This window comes from Dipodomys merriami, unplaced genomic scaffold (assembly GCF_024711535.1).
Source record: "Dipodomys merriami isolate MVZ:Mamm:240054 unplaced genomic scaffold, mDipMer1.0.p SCAF_1, whole genome shotgun sequence".
NCBI lineage: Eukaryota > Metazoa > Chordata > Mammalia > Rodentia > Heteromyidae > Dipodomys > Dipodomys merriami.
In genome coordinates, this window is record NW_027202270.1 from 116,221,537 (window position 1) to 116,244,393 (window position 22,857).

Sequence of the window (22,857 nt, forward strand, 5' to 3'; positions counted from 1 at the left end):
CCACCACATTCAACACTATCACTTCCTCTCATCTAGGAGACTCTGGGGAATAGATCTTCCCCATTAGGCTTACAGTAGCATTGCAGGACTTGGCTCAGCTCTGTGCCCCAGAAGGATCCTTGCCATGGCCATTCTTTTTCAAGCATCTGGGTTAAGCAAAGTTTCAGTGGCTAGTGGGACTTTGGAGAAAGGAAGTGCCTGCAAAGTTGGTCACCGAGCCAAGAGCTGCGGCAAGAAGCCGCAAGCTCTCACTCCAGTGAGGCTAGAAATCAGCATCCATCAGGAGGGACAGTGGAGGCAGGTGCTGGATCTCAGGGCCACCACTTGGCCCGTTAAAAAACAAAACAACACAGCAGGAACAACAAACAAGCAGCCAAGAGTTCAGAATAAGGCAGTAAAGCAGCTTAGGTGTCAGGAAGGGGGCCCACTGAGACCGTGTGGCAGGTTGGGAGGGGACTGAGGAGGAGGGAGGAAGCCACAGACAGCACCAGAGACCCTGGAACAAAGGGGTCGAGGGATTAGTCAAAGGACCCTCAGGATCCCAGGAGCAGGCAAATCCACTGGAGTAAAACCCTGAGCTGGCATGAGAAGAAATTGAAGAAAGCTGCTCACGGCTACTAAGAAGAGGAGGAAGTGGGAGATGCGCTGCTTCCTGTAGCTAGAACCATGAAGACAAAGCTGGGTGGAGACTAGTCAGTCCCTGGGCTACAGCCGCTGCTACACATACACACGACGCTGCTGCTGCTGCTGCTGCTGCTGCTGCTACTGCTGCTGCTGCCGCCTCTTGCTCCCTCCGTGGGCAACTCCTACTACTGCTGGGCTGGGCTGGGCTGGGTTGGGCGGGCGGCGCCAGGCTGCTGCACAGACCAGTTCGAGAGAGACAGGGGAAGCAGTTCCTGCCCAAGCTTCTGATCAGCCAAGGTAAGGGACACGTTTTCCACATTGCTTCTTATTAACAGAAAGAGAAAAAAATCACCAGTGCCTGGGCTTGTGAGATAAATTTGAGTGGGGGGGGGGGGGCGGGGGGAAGCAAGGTACATTGCTTCAGGATTGGGGGAAATAAGTAGGAAGGATTCTTTTAACAAGGGATTTGAAGAATGATGGACAAATTCATGGCACATTTCCCCCCCCACACACACACACACCCCACTCCCCCAAAATCTCGGTGCTTAGTTTTAGTGACTGGCCAGGAAGACATACTGAATGCAAGAAAGGGTTTGCATAGTTGGGAAGAAAAGCCAGAGGGAGTTGAATGGGGCTGTGAAGCAGTGATCTGGGCATCTCGGGGTTGCAACCCCTCGCTTAGGGGTGCAAGTATTGGGAAATGGGAAATGCCTTCTCTTTCTAATCGATGGTTACACTGGGTTGTCTTTTTTGCTTTGCCCACATGATGACTGTGATTTGGCTACTTGGGGAGTAGTATTAAATCCTTTTGTGCTCAGATATTGCCAACAAAGGCTGGAATTGCGTATGTTAAGAAGCAGTATTTACCATTAAGAAACTGGTGTCCCTGTCTGTCTCCTCCTCGGCTCTGTGCAAAATCAGCTACCCTTTGCCACTCGGTCTTATCTTAAAGTTGCATCTTCCTTCAAAGGAGTGCCAAAGGGTTAGGGACAGAAACTTGTCCAGAATCCCTGACTGCCCTAGGTATGGATTTTATGTTTTATGTTAGGGGTTTCTTCATCTCTAGGTCAATGTTGACGTTAATCTCAGACAGAGCTAAAATATAAAAGTGAACATTATTGTTTCCTTACCTGTACATGCCATTGACTGAAGTTAAACAATCAAACTATCGCTTTTATTCATTAATTTTCCTGAGCAGTGGGTGCTATTAATGAGAACCTAGGACTAGTTCGTATTTGTGAATGATATGTAAAAGTGCAGTATATAGGTCTCAGAGCAAGAAATGAGAGTGTAAGATTTCTTTGGCAGGATATGTAGGAGAAGCAGCCTAATACCCTAGTGTGGCAGGATTTTTTTTAATTCAGTCTTTGTATGTTCAACACAAAGTATGGTTAAGCAAAGCAGTCATTGAAAAAGGGGTTTTCTTGGCATTTTATAATGAAAGATGATAGGTGTTTGGTTTTTTTTTTTGAAAAAAGAATGAGTTGTTTTTAATGAATCTAGAACAATAAAATGGCATATTGAACCACTCATGCATTCTTAAAATACAAGTTTTTCCACAACTAAATATTATACCCAATTAAGAATGTACATGTGTCCCAGATAATGATCACCATTCTCATATGAAGAGCTGCAAGGCTGTTTACTTATGGATTTATTATTATTGTTGTTGTTATTGTTGTTATTGTTATCTTTCCATTTTAATGAAGTTGATTTAGCTCTTCTGAATTTGTGGACTAGCAGCACATTTTTGGAGACAGAGCTTTTATTGATATTAAAGAAAAACCTGTCTGCTTTTTCTGAGGCTATTGCTGATTAGAGTAAACCTGTACCTTATCACAGAAACAAAGTATTACTGGTATTATAAGCATGGTGCTCATCTAAAGGATTCAGTGAATTTCAACAAACAGATGGGCAAAGCAAGTCATATCATGATATCACAATTCCTATCCTAAAGGAAAATATGTAAAGGTAATCTTCCTAGATAGGAGACCTGGGGTAGATCTGAGAGTCCTGCAGTCAAGCTGCATGTCACTAAATGCAGTAAGAAGTTATGAATCTGGGCTGAAGAATGAGGACAGGGCTTTGATATTGATCTGTCTTAGGCAGTAGATAATGCCAACATCCTGCTTTGTTTGGGTATGTATAGAAAATATATGTTACTCAGTGTGTGTGTGTGTTTGTGTGTGTGTGTGTGTTTCATACCAGAGTAAGAAAATGAAACCTTGGTGCATAAGCTTCATAGAATCAAGAGGGGCCCCTGTTTTTTTTTTTTAGCAACAAAAAGAGGTGCCTGCTTTCTGTATAGCACAAAACATTTCCTTAATTGCTGAACTCCAGCTTGAAGCAGAACATGAATAACAGCAGGTCTAACAATGGTAGAATGTTTAGGAAAAAGATGAATTTACTCCTATGCTGCAAAATAAAACTATGTGCACTCATTCTGGCCATATGGAATATTGAACGACATTATTATGCTTTTGCTCAGGGTATTCAGATGCTTTTTATGGAGGCAATCAACACTGAAAATTTAATTGTATGTTCTTGTTCCATCCCCCTCTCCCCCTGCCTCCCCTCCCCCCCACCATATGGCCAATGACTGAATGGAAACATGACTCCATTATTTCATGGCCAGCTCTGGGACTCATATGGTAAGCATGTACTGAATGTGTTTGGTTGACTGACTTCTTTAATCTACTTAGAAAGCAAGTCCAACTTTTAAGTCTAAAAGCCTGTTCACAAATGATTTCTGAGGAACGGACACCATGAATGAAAGAACACAGGCTGCAGAGGCTGGTACATCTCTGACTATTGCCACCCATTCCTACTACTTGACCTGGTACATTAATTTATGAACCTTCATTTGTTCATTGCAAAGAAGAGAGAGGCAGCTATCATCAAGGTTTTGGTTTTGTTTGACTCTTGCTTTTGTATGTGAATAGTTGAGTGTCTGGTGAAATTCTCAGGTGTCATTTTTTTTTCTTTCTTAGTGGCATACGGAAAAGTTAGCCTATTCTTGATCTTTGCCTCTGCTTTCAAGGGTGGAGGAGATTTTTATTACGAAAAGTACTCATAGCATGTAATTTTCCATTTTACCTTTTTTTAAGCATTCAATTCTGTGATATTAGATATGGTTTTGTCATGACCATTTATCCACCAAACTCAGCCTTGTGGAACAGAAACTCTGTAGATTAAAACAAAAACAAAAACAATAAACTTCCCATTCTCATCATCACCCACTTTTGTCTCTATGAATTTGACTAAGTTTCTCACATAAGTAGAATCGCAGAATATTTTCCCTTTGATGATAGTTATTTAGCATAATGTCCTCAAGGCTCACCCATCTAGCATGTGTCAGAATTTCTCTTTTCTAAAGCAGAATAATGTTCCATTGTACGTCAACACCATAGGTTTATTCATTCATCATTCAGTGGATACTTGGACTACTGTTTTGGCTATAAATAATAATCCTGTAAATACAGGCATACAGATAACTGTTAAGAGTCCTAGTATTTGGAGTACCCAGAATTGTTGGAACACAGTAATTTTATATTTATTTTTTAATTTTCTTTTTTCTTTTTGGTGCTGGTCGTGGGGCTTGAACCCAGGGCCTGGTTGCTGTCCCTGAGCTTTTGTGCTCAAGGCTAGCATTCTATCACTTGAGCCACAGCTCCACTTCTAGCTTTTTTGGTGATTAATTGGAGACAAGAGTCTCAAAGATTTTCCTGGATGGGCTGGCTTTGAACTGTGATCCTCTTATCTCATCCTCCTGCATATCTAGGAGTACAGGTATAAGCCACTAGTGCTCAATTGTTTAATTTTTTTTGGAGGAACTCTATACAGTTTCCCTGAGCTAACAGCTACACCATTTTACAAGGCCACTAGCAGTACACAAGGTTCCGGTTTTCCTACTGACACTTACTATTTTCTGAGTTTTGTTTGTTTTTGATAATAGCCATCTTAATGGGTAGGAAGTGGTATCCCATTGTGCTTATGATTTGCATTTTCCTGTCCATGGCTGTCACCCTGGATGCTCAGATTTGCATTTTCCTAATGATGAGAGCTGTGGAGCTTCTTTTCCTGTGCTCATTGGTATATCTTCTTTGGAGAAATATCCATTCAATTTGCCAATTTTAACTGGATCATTTTTCAAAGAGACTTTTTAAATGGTGGGATCTCTCAATGTGTATCACTAGATTATGACTGTGATGTTTGTATTTCATCTCATATACGAGGCTTATTCCCTCCAAATTTAATATTCTTCTCAAAAGTAACTTTTAAGCCAGGCGCTAGTGGCTCATGCCTATAATCCTAGCTACACAGGAGGCTGAGATCTGAGGATTGTGCTTTAAAGCCAATCCCGGGCAGGGAAATCTGTGAGACTCTTATCTCAAATTAACAACCAGAAAAATTGGAAGTGCGCTGTGGTTCAAAGTGGTAGAGCACTAGCCTTGAACAAAAATGCCCAGGGCTAGTGCTCAGACGGTGAGTTCAAACCTCACAACTGACAAAAAAAAAAAAAAAAGAAGTAACTTTTAAAATCCAAAGAAGAAAGTAAGAATAGTTGCACCAGTTACCAAGCAGATCAAATCCTAGGCTGGGCCAGCACATCTGCCTGTTCAACAGAGGGCTGATGCTTCTGGTCCCCTCTCCTGTGTGACATTACTCAGGCTGGGAAAAAGTCTGACAGGTAGTAGAATCAGAAAAGAGAGGAGGAACTGTGATCTCCAACTTACATGATGAGGAACATTTGCCTGTACAGAGAACTCTAGTGGTTAAACCATACAATGAACTTCCGAGACAACGTCCTGAGAATAGAAAGAGATTAGAGTCCAATTTCCCCTTTCAAATTCAAAACCTTTTTGTTTCATTTTCCACTACAGATTTTTCACCCCTAATCCTGAAACCAGGGTGGGCTGGCTATGTGTAGGATGAAGGAGAGCTGGGCTGAAGACTGGGAAGGACTTTTTTTTTTTTTTTTTTTTGCCAGTCGTGGGGCCTGAACTCTGGGCCTGGGCGCTGGCTCTCAGCAATTCAGCTCAAGGCTAGTGCTCTGCCACTTGAGCCACAGCGCCACTTCCGGCTTTTTCTGCTTATGTGGTGCTAAGGAATCAAACCCAGGGCCTCATGCATGCAAGGCAAGCGCTCTACCACTGAGCTACCTTCCCAGCCCCTCTGGGGACTCTTAAGTAGTAACAATATCTAGCTTTATGATGGGATGCAGATGTTGGCCTTGCCAGGTTTATCAGCACACACTCTGTGTGTGGATATGCATGGGGATGTCTTGTAGCTAATGATCCTCAATTGCATTGAATTAGTAAATCTGCTCATTCTACAATTTCTAGAACCTAAGCACTTCCCTTTACCAGACATAGGTAGAAGAGGAAAGTTATAGAGTTGTTTGAAGACTTTGCCCCTACAGCAGTAGACATGTTAAAATTAGAGATAGTAATTGATCGTTAAACAACATGTATATGTATGGAACCATTCATATCATCCTCAATAAATATATGCAATTATTACTTGCTAATGAAAAATACAATTTAGTCCCTGCCCTAGGGCATTATAGAATATCCTCAACATGACCTACCTGTATATCAACCCCCCTCAGATGAATAATGAAATAGGGCTAGAATTTGCTGTTGCCCAGCTGATTACTCAACTCATTAAGAGAAACTCAAGTTTTCTTCTCTCCATATTAGGGCAAGCAGATAGAGAAAAATCTTTATGTTTTGTCACTCTTTAAATTATAAGCCTAAATTATTTTGCTCAAAAAAGAGCAGTACTGAAATTCAATACAGTATGCAAATGTGAGTTTTCTGTGTCCAAATTTGTTCTAGGTGTTCAGAGATGATACTGTGCAAGTGAGGTTCCACATTTCTGAAGAGTATCTGAGACATTTGTGACTCCTATAAACTCATTGTGTTAAAGAAAGCAAGTAGTATTTAATCGGATTCAGTGTTCAAACAAACTCTGAGTTCTTCATTAAATCATTTTTTTAAAAGATTACCGAAGCCATTAGCACATTTTGATAATAGTTCATTTCCTAGCAGTGGTATCACTGTATGGTCAAGTGAGAGATAGCACAAGATAAGCCCTTTTATTTCTTGACAAGTAGTGTAAACAGTAGAAGTCCTAATGGAAAGACTGAAATCGCAGCCTATTCCTCCTAACTTCTAGTCCCTAGCCTTCCTTGTGCCCCATCCTGGCCAGTTTTTGAGGTAAGGCATTCTCCTCATTGTCTCCTATATGCCTAACATGCAGAAGTATGAGAAGAGGGCTGGGAACTGTGCTGATCTGTGCTACTTAGGATTCCTTCCCATGTCACAGGCCATTGCCATTCCTGGAAAACCCTTTTCCACATTTCTTTCGTGTTTTGCTTTTCTTCTTCCCCATGCATTTCCAAGGACAACCATTCAATCTAAGTCCTTACTCTCCATTACTTTCTCTATTGGAGGTTTCCTTTGTCTCATTGCTTATTCCATCAGAATTTCTCCATCTTCATTTGTCTTGTCTACACAAACAAATGGATTGAGTAATTTACTTCTCAAAATTCTAGAGTCTGGGGCATCCACAATCAAAGTGGCGATAGAGAAGATATTTGGTGAGAACTGGTTCCCCTGAGATGATGCCTTCTGTATGTGCACAAGAGCTCCCAAGGGCCTCTTTCATAAACACCAATCCCAAGCACCAGGGATCCAACCTCATGACTTAAACACCTCTCCAAAAGCTCCACCTCCTAATACATTGCATTGATTGGATTCCAGTATATGAATTGGGAGGCAGGAAATATCTAGATCACAGAATCACTCATTCTCTTTTTAACCTTTTCTAGATGAAATAGCCTTTCTTCAAACCAAGAGTACATCCTCTACATAGACTCTCCATCCTATTCCTTCTTACTAAGGACTTAGGTTTCAACTGTAACTTTAACTCTTTCCTATTCATATTTGCCTTCATGTCTTAATTAGTCCTTTATTCCTTGCCTGTAAACATACTTAGCTTTCCCATACACATGTAAATGAATTAAAAATAAATAAAACAAACCCATTCTCTTAATTCTGCCTCTTAACTCATTTATTTGTTTGCTTGGTTGGTTAGTTTTTTTGTTTTTTTTTTTTTTAGGTAGGATCTTCCTGTGTAGCACCAGTCTAGTCTTGAACTCATTAATGTCCTGCCTTTGCCTCTCTAGGGCTGGGATTGCAGACGTGACCCACCATGCCTGGCTCTCATTGACTGTTATCATCTCTCCCAGTTCTCTTGCTTCTCTTCATACCTCTCTGAAGGCTCCAAATTGCTCCAATTCCTGAGTGTTTTCATGACTTGAATCTTCTACCACCTCATTGCTTCATCACATCCTATCCCACAATTCCATTCCTGGTTGTGTGGGTCAGGCCCAGATCTGGTTCTCTCATTTGATCTATTTCCTAAGCTTGCACAGCAAATTTATGGGAACATGCAAGCCACCAACTGGAAACTTCCATGTCCAGCTTGGCCCTCACCCCTGGCTTTCCCACCCCTCCGTGGCTTCCATGACTATGATCAACACCCTCCTCGTTTAAGTCCCTTAATTATGAGAACTCAGTTTTACCCTTTTCTTCCCCAAGGAACCTGAATTGCAGTAAGCCCTTAGCATCTTTGGAACTATCTCTAGACACTGTTCATTTCTATGGTGATGGTCAGTACCTAGCTGAAGCTCCCCTAACCTCTGTAGAACTAACTCGTCCTTTTGTGTTCTTCCCTCCCCACTAGAATAGCTGTCCCACTTCCCCTTTGATCTCTTCACCCTACCATCTTGCTTCTTTGATGAGCCAGGTTCCCTCTGTCTTGGAAGGTTCCGTTCAGATGTGACCTCTTCCATGAAGCCTTCTTTGGTTTCTTCCCTTCCCACCCCCAATAAGAAATAATCTTCTCCTCTGAAATCTCTGTTCTTTCATTAGAACTTTTAGTAGTTAGCTTTTGTAGGGATACAACAATACTCTGCATCCATTTGTTTTTGTAACTGAGGATAGCAGCCATCTTTTTCTTATAGCATACAGTGAAGTTTGTTTGTTATTCATTGATTTAATGAACTTCCTTGAGTGACTCATTTTGGATATAGAGTGAGATAGAGAGTACTTGTCCTCCAGGAATTCATGGAATATGGGGTATGGGGGTGACAGGCAAATACAGAAATAATCAACAGTTCACAGGTCTGAAATGGATGTCTGCCACGTGCCTTTTGAGATGCCAGGGAGAGAACAGGGAACTATACAAGCCAGGTCTTTGTTTTCTTGGAACTTATATTGTAGTTTTGAGACATATTCGACAAAACATGTAAGCCAGCCATGCATCAGTGGCTCACACATGTAATCTTAACTACTGAGGATGCTGAGATCTGAGGACTGCAGTGTGAAGCCAGCCTGGGCAAGAAAGTCTGTGAGACTCTTATCGCCAATTAAATTACAGAAAAAGCTGGAAGTGGTACTGTGGCTCAAGTGGTAGAGCACTAGCCTTGAACAAAAGGAGCTCAGAGACAATGCCCAGGCCCAGAGTTCAAGCCTCAGGGCTGACAGGAAAACACACACACACACACACACACACACACACACACACACACACACACACACACACACACACACACACACCACCACCACCACCACCACCACCACCACCACCACCACCACCACCACCACCACCAGTGGTTTTTAGATCTAATTATATACTAGAAATAAAAAGAGGTATTTGAAAAAAATATATGTCCCAGACTCACCCCAAACTAGCTAAATCAAAGCCAGTCAGGATTGGAACCTTGTCAATATCAAATAATGATCAAAGAAAATATGCCATAGCAATAGGTTTTATAATGGATTAAGATAGAAACAGAATGAGAGAGCAGGTGGCTCCCATCTTAATCTTAGTTTCTCAGGAGGCTGAGATCTACAGGATCTTGATTTGAAAATTGGGCCAGGAAGAAAAGTCTTGGAGAATCTAGCTCCAATTAGCCAGCAAAAATGCCAGACTGGAGGTGTGTCACAAATGGTAGAGCTCCAGCCTAGCGAGAGCAAGGCTGAGTTCAAACCTAGTGCTGCTTTGAGGGACAGAGATTGGGTGAATGATGATGGTGATTTTATTTAGATCAAATTAATTTACAGTCAGGAAGATGATTCTATCTAATTATATATTTTATTTTCTATTCTGTTACCAGTGGGGCTTATCTGAATTAAACATGATTTTTATTGTTTAAAATAGCTAGAAGTACATGGTATTGTTTCTTAGATAAACAAAAAAGAGATAATAATGATTTCTACTCTTAATTCTGTTTTGAGGAACCAAGGAAAACCTCACAGACAAATCACTCAAACTATACACAGCCCTCACTTACGTCAGAATGGATGAAGAGCAGCAAGTTACGGGAATTAATTTGACAATGAGGTTTTGCTGATTCTTTGTTGGTGCTAGATTCTTTCTATATTCACAAGTGCTTTAAACTCGTTTTTATAATAATCCTAATGGTGACAATAAACTTTTTGCTGTAGGCAAAAGAGGAAATGTGTCCTACCAAATAGCTTAAACCATATGAAAGTTGTCTCTAGACCTGGAAGTTGGGCCACACCAATTAGTTGCTTAGTAGCTGGTGAGTGTTCTTAGCAAACTAAATTCTTTCCTTCCTCCCACTCTGACTGCCTCAGACTTGATTTTTCTCTCCATTGTGATGTGGAAATGACTATATTGCTATTTCAGAATTAAAGACAGATTTTATTACCCAGAAGTGTAACAAAGGGGCTGAATTCTTCTCATTAAACTTGCAGAAGAGCTGTCCCCAACAGAATTCCCCTCCCAATTGGCATGCTTTATGGATTAGTGACCACAAAGATAGAACCACTGTGATTAGGTAATTTAAGATTTGCCCAAGGCCAACGTTTCTGAAGAACATGATTCCTAAACCCCAGCAAAAGGGTCTACTTCTTTTTGCCAGGAAAAAAAAATGGCTTAATGGTTTTTTTGGGGTAGGCAATCAACAGAATCAGCCACCATTATTACTCCTAATTTTATTTTTTGGTTAGTCATGGGGCTTGAACTCTGGGTCTGGGTGCTGTCCCTCAGCTCTTCAGCTCAAGGTGAGTGCTCTACCACTTGAGCCATAGCGCCACTTCTGGTTTTCTGGCCATTTATTGGAGACAAGAGTCTCATGGAATTTCTTGCCCAGGCTGGCTTTGAACTATGATCCTCAGATCTCAGCCTCCTTAGTAGCTAGGATTACAGGCGTGAGCCACTGGCACCTAGCTTATTACTCCTATTTTATAAGTGAAAATACCAAAATTCAGAAAGGTAAAATACTTACCAAGAACACACAGCTTTGGAATGAAGAGTTTCCATGCATGTCACTTTGAGAGAAACCCATGCACACTTCTATATACACACAACACACACACACACACACACACACACACACACACACACACACACACACACACACACACACATGAATATTCATGTTGTAATGATGATCTATAGGATGGAGAAGGAATCCTAGAGGCAGATAAAGAAAGCTGAAGTGAGACAAAGAATAACCTTTCACAGAGAATCTTCTAGAAGGAAATACACTAGGTCCCAGAAAAGCAATAGGAATGGCATTTATGTTATATAACCAGTCTTACATTGAAAAAATACTATTACATTGAATCTTTGTCAATGGTCATTTAAATCCACTTAATCTAACTAAAATGAACCCTGGGCTGAGTAATGAGCTAGAGATGCCTACTATTCTGTGACTGATATCTATTTGACTTAAAACTCTATATTCTCTAGAAAGGCATGCCTTTTGTGGATTGCAGAAGCTTTAAGAGAAATAATCTCTGGAATTTCTGGCAATGAGTTATTTAGATAATAGGTCCCCACTTGCTTTTTCTTTCTTTTTAAAAAAATTTTATTGTAAAGGTAATGTACAGACAGTTACAGTTAAATGTCAGGTAATGAGTACATTTCTTTTTGAAGTATTGCCTCTTCACTCCTTTTCTCCCAGTTTTTCCTTCCCAATTTCCCCCAAAAGTTGTATAGTTAGTTTTCAACCTAGTGAGTATATATCTAGTGAGTATCACTGATGCATTTGTTTACCCTTTGCCCCACTACTTCTGTGCTTCCCCTTGCTCTCCTCAAAACAGGTAAACTTAAAAACAAGACAAAAATCAAAACCAGGGACAAAGGAGAAAAAAAAAACAAAAAAACAAAAACAGAAAGCAAAATAACAAAAAAAAACCTCTTATTTCCATTATTGGAGTTCATTTTGGGAAACATATTAAGTGATCATATACAAATAGATATTGAGCCCTTGTGATCCTCTCCTAAGAATATCCTCCTTTGGTCTTACTGTATGAATATTTAGAGTCCTGTTTAATTTATCACGTCCAAGTGTAATTTTTTTGTCTTTCACCCTCCATTGTGTTTACTTGTAGATTTATAGGCATATTCTAGTTACTACAATAGATGGAAACCATACAACCCATGTTTCTATGGTCTTGCTTACTTTACTTAATATAGTTTTTCCAAGTCTTTCCATTTCCTTATGAATGGTGCAGTATTCTTTCTGATGGAAGCATAGACTTCCATTGTGTATACTTACCATATTTTCTTGATTCGTTTATCCACTGAGGGTCATCTGGGTTGCTGCCTAATATTTAATAAGGGAGCCAAAAATACAAGATGGAAGAAATACAGCCTCTTGAACAAATGGTGCTGGCAAAGTTGGCTATCCATGTGCAGAAAACTCATATATCACCCTGGACCAGAATCAATTCCAAATGGATCAAAAGCCTTAATATAAGGCAAGATACCATGAAAATATTACAGGAAGGGATAGATAAAACACTAGGGCTCCTAGACATGAGTCAAAACTTCACAAGATCCAGAATCACAACAAAACAAAGAAAGACTGGACAAATGGGATTGCATCAAACTGAAGAGTCTCTGCAAAGAAAGCTTACCAAAATAAATAGAAAGCCCACAGAATGGGAGATCTTTACTAGCTATGCATCAGACAAGAGCCTCATATATTAGATATATTTAGAGCTCAAAACATTAAATGCCCCAAAAATAAATCCTCAAAGAAGCAATAGCCCAATTAATAAATGGGCTAAAGAAAAAGAGAGAATTCTCAGAAGTAAGAATGGCCAGTAGACACGTGAAGCAACATTCAACATCTCTGGCTAAAACAGAAATGCAAATCAAGACAACAATGAGATTCCACCTCACCTAGTTAGAATGGCCATGAAAACTATGTCAAGAAAACTAACAATAACAGATGCTGGTGGGGATGTAGCCAAAAGGGAACACAACTACACTGCTGGTAGAAATGCAAACTTGTTCAGCTACTCTGGAAAGCAGCATGGAGATTCCTCAAAAGACTAAACATAGAGCTTCCCTATGACCCAGCAATCTGCTCCTGGGCATTTATCCAGTTGACCACAAACCAGGCCACAGTAAAGCCACCAGCATATCTATGTTCGTTGCAGCATTATTTACCATAGCCAAGATATGGGATCAACCCACTTGCTTTTTCTTTGTGGCTTCCCCTGTCTGAGTTGGTATGTTTTGAGTCTGTGAACAGCAGTAATAGTAAAGGAGGAATTTCAGGGGAATCGCTGTGCTGCAGTGTTTTGACTGCTTCTGTGGAAGGCGTGTTTCTGTGCATTTTCCTCCTAACAGACTCACATTAATAGTAGGAGTGCTTTTTTCTGCAATACATGATGGAATGCCTCCTACTCTTGGTTTGCATTCTTAGGCAGGAATGTCAAGTTAATTTTTAGATTTCTGCCAACAAAGCTCTGTATAAGAAGGGTATATAGCTAATCTGTATAGAACTGTGTAAGAAAAAAAATACTTGAAAAAGGTAAAAAAAAAATCTTGCTATCCTTTTTGAGGATTTCCTTAGAAAAATCAATTGATCCTTTGTTCTTTCTTTTAAAAGTAAACCTCATGAATGTTAGCTATATCTGGGGAATACTGCTGAGTATTAGGCAATCTCACTAACTTTTTTTTTACACCCAAACAAGAAATTTATTATTTTCAAAGTTATGAAGGACAAATAACCAGAAAATGAGAATAGGAATTATGACTAACTTTGTTTTAAAATTATATTTTTATTATCTTTAAATAGTTACATAAAGAAATTACCATTCAACAAATCAGTTTATAAGGACAGTGCATCTTGATCGATGTCATCTTTTTCCATCATGGTCCCCTATCCCTGTCAACCTAAACCCTCCCCTCATTTTCTTAGTTTAGTAGAATATGCATTAAATACTACATAGACTTCATTCTCCCTTCCTGACTTCATTTCTCTATCCCCTTCCATTTGGTCTCCTTTCCACATACCAGTTAAGTGCCACACTAACTTTTTTTTATCTGACTTGTGCCAGTACAGGACTTTGTACTCTTACTTGGCTTTTTCTGATCAAGACTAGTGCTCTACCACTTGAGCCACACCTCCACTTTCAGCTTTTAGCTAGTTAATTGGAGATAAAAGTCTTACTGACTTTCCTGCCTGAGCTGGCTTGGAACCTCTATCCTCAGATCTTAGCCTTCTGAGTAGCTAAGATTACAGAGATGAGTCACCAAGGCCCAGCTACACTAAATATTTGGGTTGGTTTTTTTTTTCTGTTTTTCCTTTAGAAAAAAAATTGATACTGAATGGCTACAAGATCTTTTAAAGTAAGAAAAATTAATGTAAGGAAAGGTGAGAATTATTAGCAAAAATATCCAAAGGTGTCAAACTACCTTTTATCATAAATTTTAAAATAATTTTGATGTCATAGTGTAGAAAAGTAATGTTTTAAGGGTTATTACAGGCGAGCCAAGTGGGTGAAGGGCTTTATTCTGGAATCATTCACTTAGAAGTTGTTTAAACTTTCTATGCCTCCCTTTCCTCATCCATAACCTGGGAAATAATAATGATGGGCCTACTTCACAAAGTTATCCAGAGAAAATTGCTTATTATATAAAGTGTTTATTTGGCATGTTGCCTTACTTATAGTAACGCTCAAGATGCATAGCTATTATTTTCAAGATGTATAGTTATAATTGTTGCTGAAAGTCTGAAGGAGAGTACCTTATTTTACTCAAGGATGTCTTACCAATTTCTAACAGAAGTAATTGTTAGAAACTAACATTAATTCCAAGTTTTCAGACCTTGGAATTTGAAATCAACTAAGCAAGCCTCTTTCCTTAGGACAGACAATCAAAACAGATGCTTCAACTCGAATGAAGTATTGGTCTCAGATTTGTACCATTTGTAGAGAAGTCTGTGGTCTGAGCTGTATGTATATGTGTGTATGTATATGTATTTGTATTATCTCCAATCTTCTTTTTCAACTCATAATGTGTCCCATGCCCTGTCACTTTTCATAGCCATGTGTCAGCATATGGGCGCATATCAGGTATATGTTACCTGTAGGAGGCACATTCCTTAGCAATTGATAGTGATATGGTATGAGGGTCTTAAAGACAACACAAGGCAGGTCTTTCTGCTGAACTAGATGTGGACTAGGAGTAGGGAAGGTTTCTTAACCTGGGTTATTTGTTATAGCATAATCTTGCCTATCCTGGTTGATAGTCATTTTTTTTTGTTTTCCCTTAGAACTCTAGAGGAATATATATATATATATATATATATATATATATATATACATATATATATATATATACACACATATATATACACACACCTATCTTCTTGTTAAGTGAACATAAAATAGCTGTTTGAAGATTTTGTGTGTATGAATGTGTGTGCATCGTTGTATTGCATGTTAACATCAAGGGATTTAAGTCGACTACATTTATTAATCTGAATAATTTATTTAAATTTTATTTAAAATAAGGTTTGTAGGTGGATGTCTATGGCTCATCCCTATAATATTAGCTACTCAGGAGGCAAAGATATGAGAATCAAGGTTCAGAGGTAGCCTGGGCAAACAAATTCCCAAGACAATTATCTTCAACTAACCAGCAAAATGTCAGAAATGGAGGTGTGGCTCAAATGGTAGAGAGAACCAGCCATGAGTGGGGGAAAATGAGCAAGAGCTCAAGGTCCTGAGTTAAGCCGCAGTACCAGCAAATAAATATATAAGTAGAGAGATTGATAGATAGACAGATAGACAGACAAGCAGGAAGGTGTACGGACAGACAGACAGACCAATGGATAAGGTTTGTTTCAACTTCACATAGAGGAAATCAACATACTAAATGTATCAACATACCTTTTCTTTGAAAGAGTCTTATAATGTCAAGGTTAAGTCCCTGAATTCTAGTCCTCATGGTCAACAGGTGAGAATCCTTAGGTAATTAGAACTCCACCCACATGATGCCTTGTGAAGTGAAGGGTTTTTACAGTCAGAGAAGAGTGTCCCTAAGTCCTGTTGTATGTCCCAATTTTAAACAACAGGGCTGAGTTCATAGAGCATCTTAAGTAGTATTTATTGAATAAATAAAAGGAAGTAGTTCATTCACATTGCTTCCAAATGTCTAGATTCCTTCATGATCAAAATTTAAAGACAAATAGCTTTAATTTGGGTATTGGTCTAATAAGATCTTGTATGAAAATTTCCATTTGTTCTTTTATAACACTTCACATGTGACTGCAAAACTCCCAGACTTAGGTTATTTTATGTTATATATTTTTTACGACAGTTTTATTTTGCCTGATTATTTCATTCGGATCTCTAAAACTACATTATGAAATACCTTAATTATTTAAATTAGGAACAGATTAATTATCTCCAGTGTACAGACACAACTTAATTTCATTATAAACCTGAGGTTTAAATTGATTAAACTTAGAGTATGTTTAAGAAACTGAGTGATTTTTTTCTTTTACTTTTTTCATGCTTAAAGGCATATTTGATTTGATGACTTTCTATCATAGATATGCTAATAGGAGTAAAAAAATACAAGAAAACTTTACTTGGATTTTATAAACCAGTCAGAGTCTGTATGTCTGGGGTTTCTGGGGGAACAATCTGTGAGTCATTTTAAAAAACAAACACACTCATAATCACACTGCATGTTGTTACCATGGTAATTAGGCCTGTTGAGTTGGCTTGCTTATGTTCCTGATGAGAAGAAGAGGGGGAGAGAAACTGCAGACTCAAAGCTTTGACTATTGGCTCCTATTTGCCTGTTGCAGGAGAGAGTTCAGGGGTTTCTTGAGAACACACTGGCACTGTCTCCTGAGGGAAATGGAGAAGCTCTGGCATTCTTCCTTTGTTATTGAGTCTAGGCTAGCCATGTTAGCATTGGGTATTGTGGTTCACTGGGGAGAAAAGGACCAATTGATAGTCCCTTGTGAAAAAGGGCAAAATAGTTTCTTTTAGCTCATATATAATTACAGATACATCTCTAAGGTGAAGGAAGTGCCTTGTTTGCCTGTGTACAGGACTGTAATGAGCCTCTAAAAGGCACCAAGTGCAGCTAGCCTAACATTATCACAGATTGAAATGATCCTCAGTGTATTACCCTAATATAGTTAAAGGCTGGTTTTAATGAGGCCACTGTTTCTCATCTGATTCCTCAGTAGACCCAATATCCTTTTTTTGTTTTATTGACTGAGTGTGATTCCTTTATCTTGGACAGTGGTCTTATAGTATAGGCCCATGGTTCACCAAGGAGATCGGCAAAGTTGTGGGAGCTCTGCCAAATCTGTCAGGGATCCAGAGGAAGATAAAGGCAAAGCACACACTTAGCACTTGGTTGATTGACATCCATGTGGTCTTGAACAAGTGGAATTTTGTGGGCATTATCCATTATGACTCTATATGAAGAACATTAAAGGGCCTTAATTAAAAGTAGGAACCTACAAAATTGATGCAAAATTCACTTCCTGAGTGCTGTGATTACAGTTATATACCACCGTGCCTAGTTGGGAATCCTCTTACTATATGATTATAGTGTGTTGTCATAAGTTTTTTCTTCCTTTTGCGTGTGTGTGTGTGTGTGTGTGTGTGTGTGTGTGTGTGTGTGTGTGTGTGTGTGTATGTGTGTGTGTTGGTCTTGGGGCTTGAGCTCAGGGCACGGATGCTGTCCCTGAGTTTTTGTGCTCAAGGCTAGTACTCTACCACTTGATCCACAGCTTTCCTTCCAGCTTTTTGGTAATTAATTGGAGATGAATATCTCATGGACTTTCCTGCCCAGGCTGGCTTTGAACTGCGATCCTCAGAGCTCAGCTTCCCACATTTTAAAATATAGAATATTGGAGTCTTTATTATATAGTTAACAGGCTGCAGGCCACCAGCTGTTACAAAGGCCTGCAGCATGCAAATACACATAACCCTGCTAGGAAACATGCTAAAGAGGAAAGAAAGAACAAAAACAATACCAACAAGCCAATTCAGCTCCAATGGAGAGCAGAACTGGGATGCTATGATGACTGGGGACTAGACAGGACACAAGACACGATCACGGAGACACACATGGCATGGGGTCCTGGTGGCTAGGCTGGTCCGGGCCTAAATAGTTAGGCACAGGGGGCAGATCCTCCGGAAGTTCCCAGTCGCAGGCACTAGACTGACAGATTCAGTAACCTCCTATCAGCCATGTGCCTGCCCTTGCCTCCGGGGGTCTGGCACGTCCATTACCTGGGAGGCAGGTGATGGGGGGGGGGCTTCCTTCCCCCAGCATGGAGACCCTACCATCCACCATGTGGCCAATATGGCGCTGGCCAGACCTGGCCTCCTTACTTCACTAGGAGTATAGGTGTGAACCATCGGTGCCTGGCTGAAATTGTATTCTTTAGCACATCTTTAAAGTAAATTTTAAAACAGTCTTGGAGTTAGAACAATTTTTCCTTGTTAAAATTATTTTTTCAAAAGGCTTGAAATAAAATGAGGTGTGATTAAGGATTCATAAAAACTCAGTTTGTGTGGGTGAGATTTATACTCTCGCGTATGACACAGTAACTACTTCTAAACTGTAGACTTTATTTTTATTCTGCTATGTGGAAAGAAAGAAAATTTTTGAACTTTGCTCCTGGTTCGATGTTTTTAACATTAGTAAACAAAACTTTATTTTTTTCTGATCATCAAACTACTCATAAAAAGTATAGAAAACACAGGAAATATTGAAAGTTGTAAAGTAAAACTGAGAATAACACCATTAATATAGTTATTGGCTAAAAAAGATGCACATAATGGAGATCTGCTTTTGTAGCGGCGGAAGGAAGTTAGAACTTATTTTTAATGCAGAGATGGGTGGTCGGGGACTAGTAAGACGGCTCTCCTCCACGAGATCATGCAGGGAACCAGACTCCTTCTGTCACATTATTCAGTCATTCCTAAAATTCCACTTGCCTTCATAGTCAAAGGCAGCTCTCCATAAGGACCTGACTATAACCAGATGTGGGTAGCAAGAAGGGGCTGGGGAGAGAGGGAAAAGGAAGAGGAAGGCAGGACCTAGAGATTCCATGTAACACTTTTGCTGTGATCCCACTGAACTGTGTCACTTGGTCTCACACATAGCTGCAAGGGACATTAGGGAAAAGAGCTTCTCTTGACATGTATGTGCAATAGCTCAGATTTTTGTTAAACATAGGAAGAAGAGGAAAGCATATTTGGGGGGCATATCTAGGATTTCTGCCACTTCCATCACCTTATAAAACAGAGCTAATATACTGTTGGCACTTTGAGCATTTTCTTCCAGGTTTTTTTTTCCCTAAAATTGCATCTGAAGATATTAGGCATAATGCACACTAGAAAATAATATATTTGTGTGTAGTCTGTGTATATATGTTATATATATAAAGGTTGTATATTAACATATATACATGTGTTATACATTCCTAATGTATTATACATTAGGAAATATATTGAAACATTATATAAAATATACATTAGAAAAGTATCATGTACATCATCTTCCCTTATCTTTAGTGATGTATTTTATGTCCCCCTGATGAATACCTGAATCTACAGATGGTACCAAACACTGTATGTATTATTTTTCCCCTATTTATCCATATCTATGATAGCTTAGCTTATAAATAAGCTAAAAGACTATCAATAGAACTACTAAAACAGTGTTAACAGAACTACTAAAATAGAACTATTAAAACAGTGCTCCATCATAGAAGTTATATGAATGTGGTCTCTTTCTCAAGGTATCTTATTGTATTATACTCACCCTTCTTGTTATGGTGGCTGATACAATGAGATGAGATGCTGCCACTGTGATGTAGTGTGAAGCTACCACCTAAAGGTCACTTGAATACAAGCCCTCCACCAGATCACAACAGTGGGTGTGCTAACCAAGATGGCTACTAAGTCAGGTCACCAAGAGGGGGGTAGTATTATACAATATGGATATGCTGACCAGGAGATGATTCATGTCCTGAGTCGGACAGAGGAAAAAAGTAGGAGTTTACATCACACCACTCAGAATGGTGCATACTTTGCCACATGAATTATTTATACCTGGAATTTCCCAGTTCCGAATATTTTCAAACTTTAAGTAATTGAAATGTAGGAAAATCAAAACCTCAGAGGGAAAAAACACTGTATATGTGTATATATATATACATATATATAATTTAGTTGAATAGTAAATATTATTAAATTTACTAAATAAATATATTTAAATATTAAGAAATTAGTTGAGGTTATACTACAGATAACATCTTATATTTATCTTTCTCATGTAACTAGATCATATGCATTTTTTTCATCCTTTGAATTTCTTGCATTCATCGTTTTTTCTGCTGTGTAGAGTTTCTGTTTGACCTAGGTTACATTATCAATAACAAGGTTATTTCTAATGCCTTGGTAGTAATTCTTTGTCTACATTTTTTGTTTAAACAAAGAATTGGTATCACTAACATAATGTTTAAGACCATAGTTGTGTCTTCTGATAAAGAGTGCTAGACTGCTTTCCAGAGACACTCTGCTCATGGACGCTATGGTCGGTAATACTGAGAGTGATGCCCTCAGAGCACCTTGAAAAGGCCTATTTTGCTGCAAGTTCCATTTAGTCATTGTGATCCCCAGGGTTCATTCTCTCAAAATAGGTTGTTTTTTGCCCTTGGCTTGTTTTTTTTCCTTTTGCCTGTCATTAATCGTGAGATAATGTTTTTTTTTAATAACTTGAGCTCATTTAAAACATATGACCCTTTATAGTATTCTGGGAATATAGTTGATTGGGTGGAGATTTTAACATACACACCAGTCTCAAACAATGTGATATCTCCGGGAAGAGTGATGCACTTTTGGTCCTAGGCCTCCATGTGAAAATCATTTTCACCCTTAGTCATAATCCTCTAAATGAGATAGTTCTGTGTTCTGAGTCAGAACAAAACAGGAATGATAAAGTGCTCCCCAAGGCTCTGGCAATCCCCTTTGGGCTGTGCACACTAGAGATTTACAGGAGGAAGGAGGCTCCTCTGGGTAGCAGGAACCTTCACAGATATGAACCACGGCAGATGATAGGCCAATTCTAATTAGACCAACTCTGCTCAACTTTCACAGGGGGGTATTAGGATTGAAGGTTATAGATGTGGACAACCTGTGGAAGCTGTTGCTAAAAGATAGAACCACTAACTTGTTCTATCTACCCTCTTAAAAGGCCAGATACATAAAAGCTGCATGTTTTCCAACCAGCAAGTATGTTCTGTCTTTGTGGCTTTGGTCCTTCTCCATTAGGAGGAAATCTTACTCTTAGTCACCCCACAGTGCCTAGCCTCTGTCATCTGCTTCACCTGGGTTCCTAGGTGGCGTTTAGATTTTTATTTTTTCTTGCAGATTAGTGAATGTCACAAAGAAATGAGCTCCTAGTTCATAATATTATCTGTTTCATAACAGAAAAAGAGTTTATTAAATGTTTCCAGACTCTGAAACATAAGTCTATGCAACTCCCTGCCCTTACAACTCTTCAGCCCTTATCAGCAACCCTGGTTACAGAAAGAGTTCCTTGCTCTTTCTCATGTTTTATTCGATTTCACATTTTCTGGGGAAAAAAAATATATGTCTTCTGTTTTCTCAACAGCCACTTCTGCCAGTGAGCTTCAGGCTTTCAGAATTCAAAAGGTAAGACTTCTGAAATATTTTTTCCAGGATCTTCTTTAACTTAACCAGAAGTCAAAAGAGAAATAAAAGCTTCTTAAGTAGTCTTAGAGCTAGCACATTTAAGCATGTTATGTTTTATTTTACAGTATTTTTAATCTTCAAATGATTGCATATGCGGGTCATAATTTAACATGTCCATTTATGTGTCTGGTGAATTTTGATCAGGGTCCCCCCTTCCACCATTCTCCCTTATCCAAATGTGGTGTTTTATAGGAAATTCATGGAATCTTCAATAATATTGACCTAACTTGGAAATGTAAAGAAAATAGTTCTCTTTAATGTTAGTTAAACTTGGATTTTTCACTCTGATTTTTTCCATTATCTTCTAAACATCTGCACTGACAAACTTGTGAAGTTGCTACTTTAACAAAAATATCCCATGGCACTAGGCATGATGGATAGATTGCAGATATTGAGAGCATACTCTGTGCAGGACAGAACTGGAGAGTAATTAGATCAGAGACGGTAGCCCCTGCTCCTAGATTGATTGTAGACAACGTAAAGCCTTTTTTGCAACAACAATGATAACCAGGAATGGTCACTCTAATGCTGGTGGGGTTTCTTCTAGAAACCCCATTCTAGCTAAATCCACTTGAAAATGGTTGCTAGAATCGAAAGGTCACCATAATCATGTGACAAGTGATAATGTGTTTGTCTATTTCAAGCAAAAATGTTTGCTTGGGTCAATGACTTATATGTTTCATACCATTTTAGAATTTAACTTTACTATGAAAAATACTGAAGCATATGCTGAAACAGAGATAATAATATAATAAACTCCAATGTCCTCATTGCCCAGTTCCAACAATCATCAATCCAGAGCCAATATTTCCCATTTATATTCTTACCCACACCTCTTCTTTCTCTATTGGGCTGAACCATGTGTCCTCTTGAGTTTGATGGCTAGATTTTCAGTTTTTTTAATTGCCAAAACTGTTTAATGTCTATAGCAAAATTCTAATGGAAAAGCATAACCTACTGGTGACCTGATTTAATCAGCTTATTGGCACTACTATTCCTTTATTCATTTCTTCACTCAGCAAGGCTTATTTAGCATTTATTAGGCCTCAAATGTCCCTTAGAATCCATTTTCCTCAATTCATATTTATGATGTCATCAGATTTGGGATTTCCAAATGAGGTGATCCATGAGA

At 39.0% G+C, this 22,857-nt stretch overlaps 1 protein-coding gene across 2 annotated transcripts in view; it reads left to right on the forward strand.

Moving 5' to 3' along the window:
• The first annotated feature begins 489 nt into the window (after positions 1-489).
• Gng2 (G protein subunit gamma 2) overlaps positions 490-22,857 on the forward strand; it is a 116,540-nt gene continuing 94,172 nt past the window's right edge. The window contains exons 1-2 of one of the 2 annotated variants that reach the window (XM_070028198.1): positions 493-921; positions 21,625-21,665. The gene's annotated coding sequence lies outside the window, so the exon portion shown is untranslated. Of the gene's footprint in view, positions 922-21,624; positions 21,666-22,857 lie in introns of both variants that reach the window. The other variant, XM_070028207.1, reaches the window with a different exon arrangement.